Source organism: Enhydra lutris, unplaced genomic scaffold (genome assembly GCF_002288905.1).
Source record: "Enhydra lutris kenyoni isolate GAN:26980312 unplaced genomic scaffold, ASM228890v2 scaffoldscaffold3, whole genome shotgun sequence".
Classification (NCBI taxonomy): Eukaryota; Metazoa; Chordata; class Mammalia; order Carnivora; family Mustelidae; genus Enhydra; species Enhydra lutris.
This window is the reverse complement of record NW_019154087.1, coordinates 65,819,221-65,825,427: the sequence shown is the minus strand read 5'-3', so window position 1 is coordinate 65,825,427 and position 6,207 is coordinate 65,819,221. Positions and strand designations below refer to the sequence as shown.

Here is a 6,207-nt window from a genome sequence, read left to right as displayed (position 1 = left end):
TAAAAAGTTAAAAGTAGAGCTACCCTATGATCCAGCAATTGTACCACTAGGTATTTATTCAAAGGATACAAATGTAGTGATTCACAGGGGCATAAGCACCCCAATATTTATAACAGCAATGTGCATAGTAGCCAGACTATGGAAAGAGCCTAGATGTCCATTGAAAGATGAATGAAGAAAGAAGATGTGGAAGTGATATATGTATGTATGTGTGTGTGTGTGTGTGTGTATATAATCAAAATGAATAAAATCTTGTCATTTGCAATGACATGGGTGGAACTAGAGGATATTATGCTAAGTGAAATAAGTCAGAGAAAGACAGATACTATATGATTTCACTCATATATGGAATTTAAGAAACAAAACAGATTAACACAGGGGAAAAGAAGGGAAAATAAAATAAGACAATTTGTCATTTTTAAAAAAATGGTTTGTACTTTTAGGGTCATGCCTAAAAATCTTTGGCTGCCCCAGGTCACAAAGATTTTCTCTTGTTTTCCTCTAAAAGTTTTGTGATTTTAGGTTCAACTGGAGGATATGATCCATTTTGAGTTAATTTTTATATGCACTACAAGGTATAGATAAAAATACTTTAGAAAAAAAAAAAGGATAGCTCATTGTTCCAGCCCATTTGTTAAAAAGATTATCCTTTCACAATTGAATAGCTTTTACACCTTTATTGAACATCAACTGACCATGTTAGTATGGGTCTGTTTCTATACTTTTTACTGTATTCTCTTGATCTACATGTTTATTACTTCTCCAATACATTGTTTAATTACCATAGCTTTATAAAAAGTCTGGAAATGTAACGTTATTCCTCCAAATCTGTTCTTTTTTAAAAATTATTTTTGCTATTATAATGCTGTCTTGTTTTGCCTTTTCATATACATTTTAGAATCATCTCAATGATTTCCCCAAAAAACAATTCTGCTGGACTTTGATTGGAATTCTAATGAATCTATAAGACATTTTTGAGGAAAAGTTACACCTCAACAATATTCCCCTTATTTTATTACTTTTAAGTCATCACACAGTAGGACTGAACAAAAGCAACATAATGAAAGGAAGACATGTTTTTTAAAGTGTGACTGCTAACTTGTTAAAAAATTGTGAACACTACTATTTCCCAAGTTTAAATATAATATAAATATCAACAAGATAATACAACCTTGTGTTGTTGCCTAGGAGAAGGAAATAGTGTCTGTTGCTCAGGAGAAAATGATATTTGAGTTTTATTATCCCTTCTAACTTTGCTAGTTTCCCTTCCTGTGTGGCTGAAATGTCCATATCTCTCAAATATAAATTCTATATCATTTGTAAGTCTTTATGGAATCCAGTAAGTTGTTTAAAAAATAATTACTTCTTCAAATATGTTTCAAAGTGAAATATTCCCCCAAATTGGGACACTTAGAGGAAACAAATGTATTTATTATTATTAAAAAAAAAAAAAAAAGTAGAACAGGCGCAGGGTGCCTGGGTGGCTCAGTGGCTTAAGCATCTGCCTTAAGCTCAGGTCATGATCTTAGGGTCCTGGGATCAAGCCTCAAATTCAGCTCCCCTTCAGTGGGGAGACTGCTTCTCCCTCTGTCTCCCCTACACCCTGGCTTGTGGCTCTCTCTCTCTCTCAAATAAATAAATAAATAAAATCTTTAAAAATAACAATAAATAAGTTAAAAAATGTAGAACAGGTAAATAGAGAGATGATCTTCAATGAAGGTCTCTGGCATTGAAAATTTCAGAATTTCTTAGGTTTGCATGCTTTTCAGTGGTAACTCTAATTGCTGGAATTTTCTAAATGTCTGCGCATGGTTTTTAGTTGGTAATTGAAAAAAGCATAAATGTTTCTTATACAGAAGGAGAGGCTTTTTTTCAACACTGGTATCTTAGATTCTGTCACCTTTACCTCTGGGTGTTAGGCCTCCATTCTGATGTTCATGCCCCAAATTCAACTTTCAAATCATTATTACTTGGCAGCTCAGTGTTTTAACCTTCCTCAGTGTATTACTGGCTCCTTGGCAGAATGTCAGCCCTGTCCAGGCAGGACATCAGACCAGTCCAGATTCAACTAGCTTGATCGAAGAAACAAGCCAGTGCAAAACAGCAAGATCCTCGTTAATCTTAATTAACAGTTCCAAACAGAGTTGCACAACAAGGTCATTTTCCCTAAATGAATTATTAGAGATAATATAAGAAGTAGACTTCTCCAAGCAGTATTTTTCAACCCCAGGAGTTGGCAAAAACTGTCCCAGAGAATTTCTGTTTTTCTGAGTCAGTTCACTCTTAAAAAGCTGAAGTGAATATTCCCTTGAAAACACTGAAGTCATGGTCTATATCTGTTCCCTGCACCCCCTTACCCTAAGAGTCAAACTACAAAATTCAGAGCTTTTCAGAGAATGTTATAGAGTGATATTTCCTCACCTGGGGGTGGAGGGAGGATTAGAAAAATCTCAGATCAGAAAATCTTTCTTTATAAATTAAGAATATCCAATCTCTTCCAAAGAACTCTAAAAGAACTTCTCTACATGTCTACTTGCTTGTCCATTTTATTGACTCTTTGATTTATTAAAAATTAATTGGGCACATTTTTTCATAAATTAGAGCCTGTGGGTTTTTTCACATATTTTGTCTTTCACTTACTTGTATGTGATTATCTTATTCTCTCCAAAAGCAAACAATATTGTTTCTATGAAAAGACTTTAATTTATGATGAAAGGTACAGAGAATGGTATTTTTCTAAGCATTTGAGATCCTACCTTTATCAAAATACTATTTAAACAACCAAATAAAATTATTGGCAAAAAATGCTAAAACATTTAACTTGGACACATAAATATAAATGTCAAAGTAGATTGACAGTTTCTCAAATTTCTTAGTAAATTCTCAAAGTATTTGTAAGTAAATACAAACATGCATAATTATTTATACATAAATATAAATATGCATGAACATTGTTGGCTTCTTTGGCAGTCTTCTATCCCAGTGAAGAGAGAAGAGCACTTAGCTTCAAAGTTTATCTAAGAAACTCAGGTTCAGAGTTACTGTAACAATTCTTGTGAAAAATCAAAACACTGCCAAAAGCAGCTGAAGCCGCTGACCTGGCAGCCTGAATCTGAAAGAGGCATGCACTAAAAGCTGTAGGGGTTGAACTAAACATATGGTATCGGATTACTATTAATCTGGAGAAACAGACCATCAGCAAATTGAGAAAAGAATCTCTTATTGCAGTGATTTGTCAAGGCTTTGAGTTTTCATCCTTTTCTTCCTTTCTGATTTGTCTTTTGGTGCTTGTCTTATTGTCCTGTAGGGGTAAGGGTTTTCATAATGAATAGATTTCCCTACAATGCTTATACACATGTTCTCACCAATAAACTATTAATTTCAAACTGACACTGACATATATGCACATGTATGTATATATATTTATATTGGTAGTTGCCATTAAAGCTATATAGTTATAATATTTTGTATATAACATATATGTATATTTGTATATATTATATATTAAAGACATTATCTATATATCAATCTATCTATCTCCAGGTAGTTCTTTTTAAATTTTTAAATTCATGTTTAACTTATTAAATAATTTGCTCAAAGTGAATATAATAGTCTACACAAACTATAAGAAGATGGTGTGTAGGCTTAGACACAGCTTGGTGGTAATGGTTGTTTTACTCTGCCAATTGCTTTACCAATCAATATAGCAGTAGAACAAGTTGATTGTTTTGTTTCTGGCCTTCCAACCACATTAGATGCAACTGTGTGAATAAGTTTTTGAGATATGTGAATATATAAAGATATGAGGAGGAAATAACAGTTTCCTACTCTGATTTGGCATAAGATGTCTTAGAGAGGAGAAAAGAGGCTACATTTTATTGAGAACAGTTACCTGATGGTTAATGACATAAAAACAAAACAAAACAAAAGAACAAACTTTACTTTACATGACCAGCAAATAAATTGTTTCAACACATTCAAAGATCAATTCAACCAAGGTGAGTTCAATCAGTAGCTCTACAGAAGTACTTTTATTTACATGTGGTGTATTACAACTTGATGATATATGTGCATTCTCTAAACCATCAATGTGCCTAATAATTACATATTAAACACCTTGTCATATTACGTTGAAACACACTGTCTTTTGCTTGTATCTGCCATCAGTCCCTTAAGAGTCAGAAAATCTGTTCCCTCCCACCATATTTCCAATGATTAGCTCAGTGCTCAGCAAATTACAGGGAGATCTTGCAAGAGTGGCTGGTGAGCAAGGTGGCAAGTAGAACAAACAGTGAGTTGTTGGAAGTGACTGAGCTAGGACCTGTTTCAGAAACCAGAAGCTACAATCCTTGAGAGTTTTGGTGATGTGAAATCCTGCTTTTCTAGGAGGGCAATCATACAAATATTGACATTAAGTTCTTTTTTATAATTGTCTATGGGTCTAGTTCCCTCCCCAATTCCTCTAGACTTATAAATCTCTGAACCTAGTATATAAATTTACTGTGAATATAATTTTCCCATTATTTTTTAATTTCTTCTGCCTTAAAATTATGGTCTTTAAAAATGTAAAAGCTTTAAGCAGAGAACCATATAAATTCTATCAGTCTTCTATTTGACTATAAGCCACTACTTAGCAAGAATAGACTCTTCTCTGTAGGATGAGTAATTAGAAAAACCATCAGACTTATGAAAAATCATCGAAGCTCAGAGAGAGAAAGAGACAGATTATAAAATATGGATGTGGGTGTCATTATGAAAAAAAAAAACACCCTAACAATCTATGTTCTGGAAGTACTGCACGAATATGGGGAATTTAATTGCTTAATGAAAAGATAAAATGAATTCAGTATAAACAAAATGATGAAAATTGAATGGATGAAATAAAAAATAAATACAATCATACATAATTCAGAGCTTAAAAGGAGAAAAAGAGAGACATAGATGACTCATCAAAAGGTTAGCTTATATAAAATAAATTCTCTAAATAGAAAAATAGAAAGAATGAATCTAGAGCAATGATGAATAGAAAGAATGAATCTAGAGCAATGATGATCAGGAAAAAGGAAAACTCCATCATGGCAAAAAGGAAAACTCCATCATGGCAAAAATTATATTCACAGCCCTCAAAGCTTGAATGCATTGAAGTATATTACAGGTCAACTTTATGAAAACAGAACATTAACTAGACATATTCTAATGCAATCCTTAAAAATCCCAGTGAAGTTATCAATGTGTGAAAGCAATAGAAAGGCATTCTTTTTTTTTTTTTTTTTTTTTATTTATTCATTTATCTTGATTTATTCAAGTGAAACTTAGGCTAACCAAGTCTTCTTGAATTCAACAGCCATATTATTCATGTTTATATACCTGGGAGGAATTTCTTGCACCAAGTAGAGGAATAACAAATAATTATAGAAAGAATATTTTTTATTATTTTTTTCTAAATAAATCGCATTAGATTTAATAGTTCCTTTACTGATTCTTTGTGCTGAGAAAGGGTATTTTCATTGTCCCCTTCATTCTTAAGATTAACAACAGACTTTTTGTACTCTTCAACTTCTTTTGTAGCAAGGAGCTCTTCTTTATTTACTTCCAGATTTTTCTCAGCGGCTTTCATTTGGAGAAGTGTTTCCAGAATATTTTTTTCAGAGGAGCTATCGTTCCATACATACTCTTCCATGTCTGCTTCAGTCTTATCTTTCTCCCATTCTTCAGTTTTCCATGACTCATGGTATAAAACTGTTAGCAGATATAGTGCATAATCATATTTCTGTCTCTTTAAAGGGCAACTGTTTGTTTTGCTGGTAAGTACATCTGTAGTCTTGCAGTATCGCTCTCCCACAAGTTTAATGAGTTTCTTCTTTGCATGATCATCTAAATTCAAACTGGAAAGTTTAACCCTTAAGGTTACTACTCATGCTTTGGGGTTTCAAATGGTCCTGCTGAAACTTAATCAGTTGTGTCCATTTCAATGGAAAAATGCTTCTCACATTTCTCATCACCGTCCAGTGCAGCTGGCCACTCAGTGTAGAAATCTTTAAGAGTTTCACGGTGCTTTTTAATTGCTACAGAAGTTAAATGCAGAAAATTGGGGATCTTTAATAGTTCTAGATTTCCCTCCTTTGCCATGCACACCTCCCTTTTTACTGGATAGCCCATTCGAATGGGAAGAGGCACAGCAGAGGGTTTAAATGGTGCTGCAACAGG

General features: G+C 33.2%; 1 pseudogene; it reads right to left on the bottom strand.

The window, feature by feature from the left end:
- Nucleotides 1-5,440: 5,440 nt before the first annotated feature.
- LOC111153029 lies at nt 5,441-6,207 on the bottom strand (annotated as a pseudogene).